This window comes from Equus przewalskii, chromosome 14 (assembly GCF_037783145.1).
Source record: "Equus przewalskii isolate Varuska chromosome 14, EquPr2, whole genome shotgun sequence".
NCBI lineage: Eukaryota > Metazoa > Chordata > Mammalia > Perissodactyla > Equidae > Equus > Equus przewalskii.
Window position 1 is genome coordinate 13,536,410 of NC_091844.1, and position 12,928 is coordinate 13,549,337.

A 12,928-nucleotide genomic window follows, 5' to 3' on the forward strand; every position below is an offset into this window, starting at 1 on the left:
TTAATTTCGAGAGATCTGCTCCCATGGCCTGGGATTTGCAGGTGTGGATCCCAGGCACCGACCTAGCATGGCTCATCTAGCCACGCTGTGGCAGCATCCCACATAAAATAGAGAATGATGGGCACAGATGTTAGCTCAGGGCCAATCTTCTTCAAGCAAAAAGAGGAAGATTGGCAACAGATGTTAGCTCAGGGACAATCTTTCTCAAGCAAAAAGAGGAAGATTGGCAACACATGTTAGCTCAGGGACAATCTTCCTCAAGCAAAAAGAGGAAGATTGGCAACAGATGTTAGCTCAGGGACAATCTTCCTCACACACACACACACACAAAATCCAAGAGCTCAGTGGGCCCCTGCCCAGCCCCGAGGAAGAGTCAAAGCTCTTCTGGAATACAAAGTCCTCCAGGCAGATGGGCTGTGTGCAGGCAGGCACGCCGGTGCAAGGAGGAGTTGTTTGAGAGTCACCCCTTAGTCCTGGATCCTGCAGATGTACTACTCCCTTGAATAAAATAGATAGTATTTGTGTAAATGCTCAGTCTTTCACAGCAATCCCCTGGACATGTATCTCTCAAAACAGATAAGTAGGTCAGCCTGACTTGGATCTAACATGGCAGAGACCATTTTGCTCCCCATCCAATTTCTTAAAAAGAAACAGAGCCAAGAAAAATCCTGGCTGGTGCCTGGGCCATGTGTAGCTAGTGATGCTGGTGGAGGATTCTGAGTGTGAAGGTCATGGGTCCAGCTGGCTAGGAACGCATATGTGGGCAGGGTGGGGGCAAGCTGAGCTTCCCCATATTGCCAAGTAACTGGTCAGCAGAATGGAAGGGGTTCAGTACAGCCCATACTCAGGGTCCAAGGCCAGATCTGGCAAACCTCCTGAGAAGGAATTGGCTGGGGTCCAAGTGTTGACCCCGGTAGAAAGGCCTTCTCAGTGGTTACTATGACAACATTATCAGCTAGAGCCTTTGCTCAGCCATATCCTAATTTTTCTACGGCATCAGTGGGTCTCTGAGCAACTCCCTCCCTTTCCATTTCATTGATCAGAGACCACTTTCTCTGGATAGATTGAGGGCCTTCAAGAAAAATCCCAACATTCTGGGACTCCAGATTAAATTCTAGGCTTCTCCTCATCTCTGCTGTCACTTTCTGATCATTATGAAGACAATAACCTGTGTGGTTGTAGGGATTTAGAAAGACAGCACAATAAAAATCTCTTTATGGTGATAAATTATTTCTCAACTTTGAAAGACCTTTGCTCCAAGATTACAGAAATCAGCTCTTATTTTTCGAAAGAGCTTTCCATTCTGACTCCCTGAGATTCTCTGAGTCCCTGCTAGGGAAAGTGTCAGGGGCCTATATAGATGTGGCCACCTTTAATCCTCCAACAGTCCTACTGGATTATTATCCTTATGGCTTTCCCATAAATGAAAGAACGAAGACCAGAGGTGAGATGCTGTTTCTCCAGATCTAGTAAAAGGTGGAGACAGGGGTTCTAATTCAGATCTTCTAAATCCAAGACTCTTGTCCCTAATTTGGGACCTTGGTTTTTTTTCAGCAGGTGGGGGATGGTAACTTTGTTTCTGGCCACTTGGTTCCATGTTAATCGATGTTATACACTTAACCCTCATTTAACGTAATCTTTGATGTTTAAACAAGCCTTTGTGTTTTGCTGTTAACCTGCGGCCATTGGAAAAAATCATCTCCCAGTGAGAAAATCTACATGTCGTATTTGTGAGTATCTTATGTTAGTAGGTCTTACTTGTCAGGCAAATTAGAGTGGGAGAGTAGCAGGCAGTAAAACTGACTCTCATCTCTGATAAAGGAAAGAGGGATTACTAAAATGACCCAAGGACAATCCATTTTATTGGCAACATGCCTTTGAAGATCTCAGCCCAAACTTCTTAAGGGCATAAATAAGGTGACTATAAATTTTATATGGAATGGGTAGCATCCAGATATTTGAGAGAATAATGGAGAGAGCTGGCATCAATCCTGGGCCAATTTGCCAAAATTTGAATCTACTATATTCTCATCTTACTTTCTCTAGAAATGGCTCATAACTCTCCAGAGGGACTCTCCCCGTCACATCAAGGAAGTAAGGAGGGGGAGAAAATGGAGCCTCGCAAGTTGACTTCTGAATTTGTGATCATCTTAGTTAAGATTCTTTCGGATGCAAGTGAAAGAGATCTGTTACAAACTTGCTCAAAGGAGGATATATCTTAAGGAGAGAGAGAGAGGTGTGTTCTGGAATCCTCACGAGGACCAGGAACTGGGACGGGGTCTAGAGTTGAGGCAGCTCTGCTCTTCGTCTCTCCTTCCTTTCGCTCGGGACCCATAGTCTCAGCCTTTGCGTCTCTGGTGTCTGCCCGTTCTCCTTCCCCCTCTGCATTGGGGCTGTCCTTTAGCTACGGAGTTTACAGCGTCTCCATTCCAGCTGCACCCTGAGATGCCGTCTCCTAGATCCAGTGCTAAATCCCTGCCTGGCTCAGTTAAGGTTAGAGTCCTTTCCGACTCAGTCCTTTTTGGTTAGGGAATGAAGTCATATATCAAGAACATGCCTGCTGAAGCCCCACTCGTGCGGGTGGTGAGACAGTTCTCAGAGAGTGGTAGCTGAGCAGATACCTATTAAAGTATATATGATAGTTTTAAAAATAGTTTCTAACTAATCCTTCAGGCAGGTGTATAAAAATGAAGTTTAATTTTGTATATTGATCTTGTATCCAGCAACTTTGTTAAACTGTCATAATAATTCTAATAATGTTCATCGTTCTTTTATGTTTCCTATGAAGATAATCATATCACCTCCAAAAATGATAGCTTGTTTCTTCCTTTGCAGTTATGTACATTTATTTCTTTGTAGTATTATTGAAGTGGTGAGGACTTCCAGTGCAATGGTTAAAAGCAGTAGTTGACAACAGGCACCTGTATTTTATTCTTGACTCTGAAGGGCCTGTGGTTACTGTTGCACCATTAGGGATGTTATTTGGGGTGGTTTCCTGCAGATGTTCTTTATCATCTTAAGGCAGGTATGTTTTAGCTTTAGTTTATGAAGGACTGTTGTGTGTTTGTATGTGCGTTCTTTTTTTGTTTTAAACATCATATGGATTTAAATTTTATGGAATTACTTATGTACATTTATTTTACTGAGATAGTTGCAGCTTTTCCTCCTTTGAGTCTGTTTATGCGGTGAATTTATGTTAACAGATTTTCTAATGTTTAATAAATCTTGAGTTTGGGGATATATACAACTTAGTCATGATGTGTGTGTGTGTTTAATACACTGTTGATTCTGTCTGCTAGTACTCATTTAGGATTTTCCATCTGTTCTCATGAGTGACGTGGACCTGTGTTATTTCTTCCTAGGACTGCCCTTGTCTGATTTGATAATTTGATATCAAAGTTATAACTCTTTCATTAAATTACTTGTGGGGGGATTTTCCTTGTATTTCTGTTCTCTCGAAGAGTTTGTATAAAATCAAATTATCTATTCCTTGAATATTTTGTACAAATACCTGTAAAGGCATATAGGGCTCATAGTTTCTTTCTGGGGACATTTTAAATGATTGCTTCTCTTTCTTTGGTGGTTATAGCTATTCAGGTTTTCTATTTCTTCTTGAGTCTTTTGGTATTTATATTTTTCTAGTAACTTGTCCATTTCTTTTTGGTTTAAAAATTTATTGGCATAAGGTTCATAATGCTTTCTTATCTTTTTATTCCTGCTGTATCTGTAGTTATGTTCCCTTTGCCACTGCTAATATTGTTTCTTTTGCCTTTCCCTTTATCTCTTCATCTATTTTTGTGTTTTTTTTCAAATAATAAACTGTTGGCTCTATTGACCCTCTCCAAATTGAACATGATTTTTCCATTTCATTGGTTTTTATCTTCATTATTTCTTTCTTTCTACTTTCTTTGGGTTTATTTTCCTGCACTTCTTCTAGCACCTTAACTTCGATGTTACCTCATTAATTTTTGCCGTTTCTCCTTTTCTGTAATAAACATCTAAAGTTATAACTTTTTTGTTCTTGCTTGAGGAAGAATGTCCCTGAGCTAACATCTGTGCCAATCTTCCTCTATTTTGTATGTGGGATGCTGCCACAGCATGGCTTGCTGAACAGTAAGTAGGTCCATGCCCGGGATCCAAACCCACAAACCCAGGACTAACAAAGCAGAGTGTGCAAACTTAACTCCTATGCCACCAGGCCGGCTCCATAACTTTTCTTTTTAAATACTGCTTTGACTGATCAACCATGATTTGATATGTAAGATTTTCTATTTATCAATTCTAAATGTATTTCAATTTCCATGATGGTTTATTTGAACCATGAATTAGTTAAGTACGTTTTTTAAATTTTCTAATGTCTACTATTTAAAAATTGTAATAGCCAAACTTTGTTGAATTCTTACTATGATTCAAGCACCAGTCTTCACATTTTATGTTGATTAACTTATATCATCCTCACAACAACCCTACAAAGGAGAACTGTTATGACCCCAATATTATGTATGCGAAAAACAAAGCATTGAGAGTTTAAGCAATTTGCCCAAGATAGCACAGCTCCTGAGTTGGCAGAGCCAAGGTTTAAACGCAGGTAGTTCAGCTATGGAGTAGAACCATTGTACTGCCTTCTTTTTAGTAACTGTCTTGTTGTTATTGTCATTATAATAATTATTATATTGATTTTTCCACTTAATTCCATTGTAGTCAGAGAAAATGGCCAGTGTAGTACAGATTTTTTTTGGAATTTACTATGACCTACTTTGTGACCTAGAACACGGACAGTTTTCATGTGTTCTTCAGAGAAATGTGCTGTATGTGTATGTGTGTGTTCTTTAATTGGGTGGAGGGTTTTTTGTTTGTTTGTTTGTTTGTTTGTTTGTTTGTTTTGAGGAAGATTAGCCCTGAGCTAACTGCTGCCAACCCTCCTCTTTTTGCTGAGGAAGCCTGGCCCTGAGCTAACATCCATGCCCATCTTCCTCTGCTTTATATGTGGGATGCCTACCACAGCATGGTGTGCCAAGAGGTGCCATGTCCACACCCAGGATCCTAACTGGCAAACCCGGGCCACCGAAGCAGAACGTGTGAACTTAACTGCTCCACCACCAGGCCGGGCCTGGGTGCAGGGTTTTAAATGTGACCAGGAGATCAAGCTTATTCATGGCATTGTTCAAATATTCCCTATTCTTAGCAAAGAATATTTATTATTTGGTTTGTCTGATCTATCAATTGTTGAGTGGGCTAACATCTCCCACTGTTGATGGTAGATGTGTCAGTGTCTCCTTGTAATTCTACCAATTTTGGTTTCATTATTTTGAAGTTGTGCTCTTTGATGTCTACAGTAGAATTGTTCTATCTTCCTAGTGCATTGAGTCTTTGATCCTTCTGGAGTGACTCTCTTTTGCTCTAGTAATGCCTTAGAATGTATTTTGTCCAAAATTAATATTAGGACAAAAACTTCCATTTGGTTGGTATTTATCTGTTATATCCTTTTTCTTTAAACTTTTCTGTTTTACTATATTAAATTTATGTTTCTTATAAACAACACTGATCTGGCTTCTTTAATTCACTCTCACAAGCTCATTTTTATCTGTTTAGTCCAAATACTTTTTGCCGTTGCTGATATGTTTGAGTTCATTTCTTCCATCTTACTCTGTGCTCTCTAGTTGTTCTGTCTTATCTCTGCTTATTTGGCCTTCTTAATTGCTTTCAGATTTATTATTTTTTTCCCCTTTCCATTCTTCCTTCTTCCGGTTTTCACTCTATGTTCATTTCGCGGTCACTGTAGCAGTGGTAGCATGTACACATATCACACGAAGTCTAGAGTTAGTTATCGTCTTTCCTTTCTTCCAACAATACAAGAGCTTAGATTCCTTTCGCTAATCACCAGCTCCCACCTTTTAGCGTATCGTTGTCTGTTACTCCAGGACTGCGTCCTTTAGTCCTACAAATTAACCATCATATTTATTTTTATGTGGAATCAGGGTTCCTTTAGAACTGCCACCTTTTACCAATTTCTTTGCCCATAACTCTTTCTTGCATCCTTTAAGTCGTTTTCCTTGTTCCTAGAGTCCCGTCCTCGGGCTTCCATTAGTGTGGGTCTATGGTGGTAGACCTCATTTTCATGTGTCTGGATATGTCTTGATCTCATGTTCAATCTTGAAAGATTGGATACCATTAAGTGTAGAGTTCATGGTCGACAGTTATTTTCTCTTGGCTCTTTGAAGTTTTTACTATTGTTCTGGATTCCCTTGTTGCTGAGGCATCAGCTGTCTGTCTAATTCTAATTTTTCACGGCAATCTATTTTTTCTCTCTGCTTCTTTTAAGATATTTTATTTTTTTGATGATCTGTGGTTTCACTAAAATATATCTAAGTATGAATTTATTTATTTATTTATTTAAGATTGGCCCTGAGCTAACATCTGTTGCAAATCATTCTTTTTTTTTTCTCCCCAAAGCCCCAGTACATAGCTGTATATCCTAGTTGTAGGTCAATCTAGTTCTTCCAAATAGGGTGCTGCCACAGCATGGCCTGATAAGCAGTGTGTAGGTCCAGGCCCAGCATCCAAACTGGTGAACCCCGGGCTGTGGAAGTGGGGGCTGCGAACTAACCATGTGGCCACCGTGCCGGCCCCTAAGTTTGTTTTTTATCTTTCCTATTTGGGGTCATTTGGGTTTGCTGAAGGTGTGGATTTGCGTCACTTCTGGGAAATTTTAGGCCAATGTCATTTTGAACGCCGTCTCTCCGTGTTCTTTGCATGATCTCCTTCCGGGGGTATTAGGCTGGGAGCTGCATCTGCTGCCTCTGCAGGTTCCAGTCTGCTGATTGTGATCTGTTCTCCTGATTGTCCCTTATCTCCCCTGGTGTTTTGTGATTTTTTTTTTCCTTGAGTCCATGACTTTTGGAACTTTATCTTGGTAGTTCTTTCAGGCCAGAGAGGACGTGTATTTACCTCTGCTGGGAGCCTGGAGACTGCAGCCCACTGTAGACCGGCCCCTCCGCGTGGCTTTGAGGGCCTCGTGGGAAGCATGCATTCTGGCCCCAGATGCAGGCTATGGCCGAAAATTCTAAGGAGAGATGTTTTTTCCCTTCCACCCACCCCAGAGCTGAAACTAGCAAATTTCCTCATTCTCTTTTTGAGGGAGAGGTGGTGTTCTCTTAGCCCACCCATGGTAGGCCTTGTTTGCCAGATGCCTGTGTTTGCATCTTTATGTGACCTCTTACCTGGCCTCAACACTTTCTACCCTTTTGGAGTCATGCTCCCTCACTGTGTTCAGCCTAGAGTATTTTTATCAGCTTAATATGCATTCAAAGTGATTTTTAAAAAATATTTTATTAAGCATATTTTTGATGGTTTCTACTGGAGAGTTAGTTTTTTTAAAGACTATCTAGTCTGCCATATTGCCAATGACAGATGTCCCAAGCAAATCTGCCTTCTCCCGCTCCTTGCAACTGTTTTTGTCCCTGGGACTCAGTCCAAAGGACCCTCCATTTTTTTTTCTTTTTTTTTTTTGTGAGGAAGATTGGCCCTGAGCTAATGTATGTTGCCAATTTCCTTCTTTTTGCTTGAGGAAGATTGCTCCTGAGCTAACGTCTGTGCCAATCTTCCTCTATTTTATGTGGGATGCCGCCACAGCATGGCTTGACCAGTGGTGCTAGGTCCGTGTCTAGGATCCAAACCTGCAAACCCTGGGCCGCTGAAGTGGAGTGCGTGAACTTAACCACTACACCACCATGCTGGCTCCGCAAAGGACCCTTCTTGGTCCTCGCCTGCCTGAGCTGCCAGCAGCATTTGTCATGGTAGACCTCTCCCTCCTGGGCACACCCTCTCTCAGCTTTCAGGGCACCCTACTCTCTGGCTTGCTTTCGGCTTCTTTCTCTTCTTAGTCTCCCCCACCAGTTTTCCTCTACCTCACCTTCAAATGTTGGCATTTTCTAGAATGTGAGCCTGGGTCCTCACCACACTTTTGATAATTCTGTCCCTTCTGGAGGCTTTAAATACTACTTATATGGTGAGGACTCTCTAATTTATATCTCTATCCCAGATATCTTTCACATCTCCAGAGTCTTGCATCTAACTTTCATTGGAACCAGTCCTCTTGGTTGTCTCACTGATTCTCACATCCAGCATTTACAGATGAATGTTTGATCTTTCCTCACGAATATACTCCTCCGCCATGATCCTCCAACTCAGTGACCACCACACCGTACACCACTGCTCATGAGGCCCAGCCTTTCTCTTTCTCATGTGCACACCCAACCCTCTCCAGCTCTTCTCCTTCTGTCTCAATGCCACCCACGTCTCCCATCTTCACACCAAAACTAGTCCAACTCCTTCTCTCTTGCCTCCAATAGGCTGTGCTCACTCAGCAGCTGGAGCCGTCTTTTACAATCACAAGTCATTTTATTCCAAAGCTTAAAATTATTTTATGACTTTACGTTACAACTAAACTAAACATAAAATGAATCCCCGAGATGGCTTCTTAGGCTCTAAGTCAGCTTGACTCCTGTCTGCCTCTCCAGTCTTACCTGTGGGCCACTCTGTGCCCCACTCTCTACCTCCAGCCCAACCTTGTTTTTAGTCCCGGAAATTCTGTGCTCCTTCATGGCCTTGGGGTGTTTGCACACGCTGTTCTCTCACCAGAAGCAAGTTTTCTCTCATTCCTGGCTTGGCTGACATCTCTTCTTTAAGGTTCCAAGTTGAACAAGCCCTCTGAAAACTTTCTGTGACAGCTAGGTTTGAAGAGGTCTTTCTTGTTATTTTTTTCTCATGGAACCCAGATCTTTTCTTTTCTGGCACTTACCAGAAACTTTTTAAATTATCTGACCAATGCTTTTCTGTCACCTGAGGACAGGACCGTGTTTATGGTTTGCAGTGTGTAGCATGGTGCTTGTGACACGAGACCCTCAGTATACATTTCGTGGTGGGACCCACAAATGAATTCCCTCCCATGCACTCTCCCCAGTTCATAAGCCCTGAGGGTGCAGTCTTACCTCAAAGTGTACAGGGCAGGGCCAGACAATTCGCCGTCGCCTCCATCAGAACATCCATCATCTGCTGGGCCCTAAACTCTGGCTGCCAGAAGACCCCACTGAGATCACAGCGGTCACAGGAAAGGGTACAGTGAATTTTGCACACATCAGCTGCCCACACATAGGGGTTTTCCCCCATTCGGGGCGTTGGTATACAGCTATGGGTGTAAAATTAATACAGCTCTCCTGGTCGGTGGGTCGGTATCTATATTTTCAATTGACCCTCCCCCTCCCCTAACAAATAAGATTGATTTTTGTCTGTTTCTTCTTCTTTCACATTAGTGAAATTTACCCTCAATGTATCCAAAAGGGGGGAAGAAAGCCTGTTTCTAATTTGTTCCGATACATTTATTAAATGTAATCATACAGTAAAAAAAATTCAGAGATGTTAAAAACAGCAGGAAAATATTAAACTTTTAGTGTACAACATTTGATTCATAAAATATGTTTTGTGAGGCTCTCCCTGAAACGGGACACAACCTTAATGACATTCACAATTACTTGCTAAGAGGCTGGATGTAACCCAGAAGGCAGAGATAGAGTAACACATCTTCTCAATGTGCTCTTTCTTCGCGGAGGCCAGATTCTGGGCTGCGTCCCCCGTGAGGATCCTGCTGGCTTTGGGAACGTGGAGTTTAGAGTTCCCTCTGTCTATTCCACATTTCTTTTTTTTATTAAGAGTGAAGTAAGCTAATGGAAAATATTATTCACTTTTGGGGGATGAAACCTGTTTCTTCCCTCATTCCCCTCTTTTTTCTCATCTCTCCCCACTACCCCAACCAGAAACGTGTAAGCAGATGCCCCCACTTAGGAATCCAATGTGGAAAGAGGAAAACTTATGGGAACTACCATTTCATTTTTTAATGAAAACCCAAAGTGCTATTGAGTGCCTTGAGATGATGGCTTAGAGAAAGATTTCTTTGGACTCCAAAGAGTTTACTCATTGGAGAAGCAATTCACGTTGATTTACCTCTGGTCATGAGCAAGCAAGATTCAAGATAACACTTCACACACACACACACACACACACACGTGTGTGTGTGCATGACTTGGGCTCCCGTAAGAAAGTACCTCAGACCAAGTGACTTAAACAAGAGCTATTTATTTTCTCACAATTCTGGAGGCTGAAGATCCCAGATCAAGGTGTCGGCAGGGCTGGTTTCTTCTGAGTCCTCGCTCCTTGGCTTGTGGACGATTGTCTCCTCCTCCCTGTGTCTTCACGCTGTCTTCCCTCTCTGTGTGTCTGTGTCCTAGTGTCCTCTTCTTAGAAGGACACAGGAAATGCTAGGAAGAAGAACAAACTGAGGGAAGGAGGTGGGGAGTGAGGGTGGTGGGTGGGGCAGCTGCTGTAGACAGAAGGCCCAGAGATGGCCTTCCTGCAATGGGAACTTTGACCAGAGACGGAATGAGATGAGGCAGAGAACCCCATGGAGATCTGGGGGGGTGCTCCAGACAGGGAACAGCACCGCAAAACCCCGGGGAAGGGGGCAAGGCCAGGGTGTCGGGAGCAGAGAGGGAAAACCTCACTGACCCTCAACTTCCTCACCCCTAAACTGGGATGCTGAGATGTTGTAGTGAAGAGTGGAGATGATACATCATATGTAACGCAGAACATAAAATTGTCTGTCAGTAATGGCCTCTGTGACTGTCCCTTCTCTCTGCACATCCTGTGGTGCTGGTTTATTAAACCTTGTGAAGGTCACAAGTGCTGGGTCGTGACCTGGCATGGAAAGCGTCTCAGGCAGCCATGTGCAATCATATTTCTCCTCCCTCCAGAACATTCCATGGCTCACTTTGCCCACATCTGCTCTGTTGGTTTCTGGGTCTCTCACTATCTGCCTCCCCCTGACACCGACCTCCATCCTTGCAATCCCCAGTTCCCATCCCAAGCTTTTTTCTTGGGGGTCTTTCCTTCTTAGGCACCCTTTTATTTCCCACCTTGTAAGATTATAGATGATTTTATCTTTTTTCCTTTCATTTTTCTCTATTTTCTGATTGTTTTAATGCTTATGCATTGCTTCTAGTAATTAATAAAAAACCCCAAAAGTTCACTTTTAATTAGAAAATGACACAGACACATACACAAAGTGTTTGTAATCCTTTCTCCCCAAAGAATTAGGCCCCCCCCCCCAAATTTAGAATTTACTTTTCTCAAGACGGCGGCAAGTCCGCAGCCACTAAGTTCTCTATGTGGCGTGTTTCTCTAAACTCGCACACGCAGTCACACAGGACACGGGTGCCTAGGACTTTTTGAACCTTGTTAGTTTCTAAACGGGTCACCTCGGATGTCCCAAGGATGTCGGCTTCTGTGACGATGGGCCTCTCTGGCCTATTCTGAGGAAAATATGCTCCTGGTAGTTTGAGGAGATTAGAAAGGGCAGTCGCTGCCTTGCACGTGGTTGGCATTTGGGTTTTCTCTCAGCTGTTCCGTTTTCAGTCGCCTGCGGGCTCTCTGGGGCCTGTGAGCCTTGTCACCTCAGCTCTGTCAGGGCTCCGGAGAGTCCAGAGTCTTCAGAACAGACACGCGGTTTAACTCGGTTTTCAAACGAGAAGAGGGGTTCAAAGCTGAGTTTCACCACCTAGAAGAGAAATCAGTTCTCTTGCATTTGAAGAACTAGTTCATAGAAGGTAGAAGGTCTTTGTGGTCACAGGACTCCACTGCCCGTCCTCTGGGAGGATATTGGTATTTTTTTGCTGATTCTTTTGAGCAGGTTATCTCTCAGGCTCTCATGGCCTGGTTTCCAAGGCAGAGCGTGAACAGTCCAGAAGTGTCTGAGAACAACGAAGGACCCGTTCCTCCCTCCTTTCCGGGGGGAGCCCAGAACAAAATATGCAGAGGACACGTATTTAGTCTCTTCAAAATTATTATTTTGAGCACTCAGCAGCTGGGCTTCTTATGTATAACTGAGGTGGTAAATTTAGTGTTAATCTTGTCCACAACAGAACCCGAGAGATTGTTCAAGAACATTCCGATACGGCCCTCAAGCCTCACTTTCTTCATCTGTGAAATGGGGTAACACGTACCTCACAGGGCTGCTGTGAGGATGAAAAGCATGAAGTGAAATGATAGACGAAGTTTGGGTGAAGCATCCAGCACAGAATCTGGCTTGCGGTGGATGCTCGATAAATTGTAGAATTATGATGATGAAAATGAGTCAGCCATGGCCCTTGCAGGGGAAACACTCGGAGGCACGGTCACATTCAGTCAGAACCTGATTTCATGTGGTTTGCCTGTGGGGCTGGTTTAACCCTGTGGTTATGTTGGGGGGAGATGGGCTGAGGGGAGGTTGAACTTCTCCAGGTTGGAAATGTTCCTAATTTTTTTATCCATAAATACAATCAGTTTACCTTTATGGAAGTCATTAAGATTCCCTTGGGTTTGTGGAGACCCCTTTGCTTCTGTAAACTATAGATGACAACACTGTCCCGGTGGTCTGCCCAGACTGCCCTGCCGCTGAGGGGGAAAAGGGACGGTGGAGGGGCGTCAGAGGATGGCTCTCGGGGCGGGAAGCGCTGACGCTCACAGGACTTTAGGGCTCTGCAGGCAGTGGTACCCAGGAAACGCTGGCTTCTGCGACTCTAGTGACTGTTTTCAGAAATGAAGCTGGTCCCCCAAGACGTTAAGGGCGCCTGGAGATTGGAGGATGTGGCTGCCCCTATGAGCACCCTTCTGGGACCCTCTGTAGCCCCTGGGGCTTGAAAATTTCAACAGGGGCTAAATCTCGTCATTCCCTAGGCAGAGCTAGAGTGCTCAATGCAAAGCCTCCTGGGAGAAGTAACAGGAGAGTCGCCTCCCATATTTCTGACTTAGGCAGGATTGATTTGTGGACTCGGAGTTTGAGAGTGAGGAAGGTTCTAGAGATTTAATGGGGGGAACAATGAGCTGGAAGACACAACGC

General features: G+C 43.4%; 1 protein-coding gene across 15 annotated transcripts in view; it reads left to right on the forward strand.

Annotated features, from left to right (window-relative positions):
• Nucleotides 1-12,928, forward strand: part of ACOXL (acyl-CoA oxidase like) — a 360,313-nt gene that overhangs the window by 199,881 nt on the left and 147,504 nt on the right. The gene's annotated exons all lie outside the window — the stretch shown is intronic.